The sequence below is a fragment of the Chiloscyllium punctatum genome, unplaced genomic scaffold, assembly GCF_047496795.1.
Source record: "Chiloscyllium punctatum isolate Juve2018m unplaced genomic scaffold, sChiPun1.3 scaffold_1349, whole genome shotgun sequence".
NCBI classification, from domain to species: Eukaryota; Metazoa; Chordata; class Chondrichthyes; order Orectolobiformes; family Hemiscylliidae; genus Chiloscyllium; species Chiloscyllium punctatum.
In genome coordinates, this window is record NW_027311083.1 from 2,501 (window position 1) to 5,000 (window position 2,500).

Sequence of the window (2,500 nt, forward strand, 5' to 3'; positions counted from 1 at the left end):
CAGGCCCTGCAGCCGTGGTCACCGCCAAACCCCCACAACTCGAGCAAGTGAAAAAAAAAGTAACAGGAGCGAAAGCATCTCTGTCGGCTTGGGGGTACGCCCGTTTCCGTTTCAACTTGTCTCGCGAGGGTGGTTTCGGGGCCAGCAGGAGAGCTCGTCGGGGTAGCAGGCCCTGCAGCCGTGGTCACCGCCAAACCCCCACAACTCGAGCAAGTGAAAAAAAAAGTAACAAATAAGAAAGGATCGTCGGCTTGGGGGTACGCCCGTTTCCGTTTCAACTTGTCTCGCGAGGGTGGTTTCGGGGCCAGCAGGAGAGCTCGTCGGGGTAGCAGGCCCTGCAGCCGTGGTCACCGCCAAACCCCCACAACTCGAGCAAGTGAAAAAAAAAGTAACAAATAAGAAAGGATCGTCGGCTTGGGGGTACGCCCGTTTCCGTTTCAACTTGTCTCGCGAGGGTGGTTTCGGGGCCAGCAGGAGAGCTCGTCGGGGTAGCAGGCCCTGCAGCCGTGGTCACCGCCAAACCCCCACAACTCGAGCAAGTGAAAAAAAAAAGTAACAAATAAGAAAGGATCGTCGGCTTGGGGGTACGCCCGTTTCCGTTTCAACTTGTCTCGCGAGGGTGGTTTCGGGGCCAGCAGGAGAGCTCGTCGGGGTAGCAGGCCCTGCAGCCGTGGTCACCGCCAAACCCCCACAACTCGAGCAAGTGAAAAAAAAAAGTAACAAATAAGAAAGGATCTCTGTCGGCTTGGGGGTACGCCCGTTTCCGTTTCAACTTGTCTCGCGAGGGTGGTTTCGGGGCCAGCAGGAGAGCTCGTCGGGGTAGCAGGCCCTGCAGCCGTGGTCACCGCCAAATCGCCACAACTCGAGCAAGTGAAAAAAAAAGTAACAAATAAGAAAGGATCGTCGGCTTGGGGGTACGCCCGTTTCCGTTTCAACTTGTCTCGCGAGGGTGGTTTCGGGGCCAGCAGGAGAGCTCGTCGGGGTAGCAGGCCCTGCAGCCGTGGTCACCGCCAAATCGCCACAACTCGAGCAAGTGAAAAAAAAAGTAACAAATAAGAAAGGATCGTCGGCTTGGGGGTACGCCCGTTTCCGTTTCAACTTGTCTCGCGAGGGTGGTTTCGGGGCCAGCAGGAGAGCTCGTCGGGGTAGCAGGCCCTGCAGCCGTGGTCACCGCCAAACCCCCCACAACTGTTGGGCGCCTACCTGCGCGGGGCAGGAGGACACTTTCCGATTTCAAATCTCCGTTTGCCGAGTCCACCCCGAACGCACGCGGGCGGGCGGGTTCGCATCACCCTTCGTCACAAGGGGCGAAGCCCGTTCCACCGTCTCGTCAGTAGTGCCGACCGGTCTGTGATCGACGAGGGGAGCCACACCAGGTCCGGCCCTGCTGCTTGGCGGCACCGCGTCGTCGGGAGCTCGCGACAGACGGAGGGTTTCGGTGTACTCTCCAGCCACGGGAAACGAAGCCGGTGATGCAGGCGCCGGTCTTTCGCTCCCAAATCGGCTGGGTTTACATCGTTGCTATCTAGTCACGCTCCCTTCAAACCCGACGGGGTACCTATTCCCCTCACCCGTCTGTGCGTATACAGCCTCTTTGCACTTGCGGGATGGGGGTGGTGGTTTAAAGACTCTCGAGTTGCCGCCCGTCGGTCTCCGAGCTCCGTGCAGTAGTGATCCCCAGCGAACTGCCAGCAGGGCGAACGAGCGATCCCGCTCTCGGTCGGGGCGCCTGGCGTCGATCGGTGGTCGGTGGCTTGCGGGCAAGCTGCGCTGTGAGTGTGGGAACGAGTATGACGAGCCGTTGCCGCGACTCCCAGTCCACCTCGGCGGTGGCTGGGCCGGGCGGGCGTCTGCTCGGGCGAGTGCCGCCCCCGCCTCCTCGCAGGAAGTCCGCTCGCCGACACGCCGCCACGTGCACGCGTCAGTGACGCTGCCGAACCGATGGCCGGTGCCCGTTCCCGCCTCTGCTTTTCCTAGGGCAAAGCTGCTGCACGCCTCGTGATACTAGGCGGGCGACATGGTGGCGGTGATCCTGCCTCCGTCGCTGCGGTGCGTTGGGGCACGCATCGCCTCTTGGGCGCCCTGTCCTCCTCCCCCCAATAGACGTATGTTTCTGCGGGCCGCACCAGGATGGTGCTCCCCATCGCTTCACGCCACCCTGCTCCGCCCGCACGCCGGCGTGCAGGTGGCTGTAGCTCAAGGTGGGGAGCGTATGTGCGGTCCGGGTCGCTTTCCTCTGGCGAGGGAGAGACCTAAAACAAACTCAGACAACTCTTGACGGTGGATCACTCGGCTCGTGCGTCGATGACGAACGCAGCTAGCTGCGAGAATTAATGTGAATTGCAGGACACATTGATCATCGACACTTTGAACGCACTTTGCGGCCCCGGGTTCTTCCCGGGGCCACGCCTGTCTGAGGGTCGTTTGGCAATCAATCGCACTCGCCTTGGCTGGCGAGAGCGCGGCTGGGGTGTCGCAGAGGACCCGTCCTCTTTGTCCC

The 2,500-nt window shown here is 61.2% G+C and overlaps 1 non-coding gene across 1 annotated transcript; it reads left to right on the forward strand.

The window, feature by feature from the left end:
• The first annotated feature begins 2,269 nt into the window (after nucleotides 1–2,269).
• LOC140475051 (5.8S ribosomal RNA) lies at nucleotides 2,270–2,423 on the forward strand. The gene has a single exon (XR_011959643.1). It is a non-coding gene; the product is annotated as a 5.8S ribosomal RNA (ribosomal RNA).
• Nucleotides 2,424–2,500: the final 77 nt, after the last annotated feature.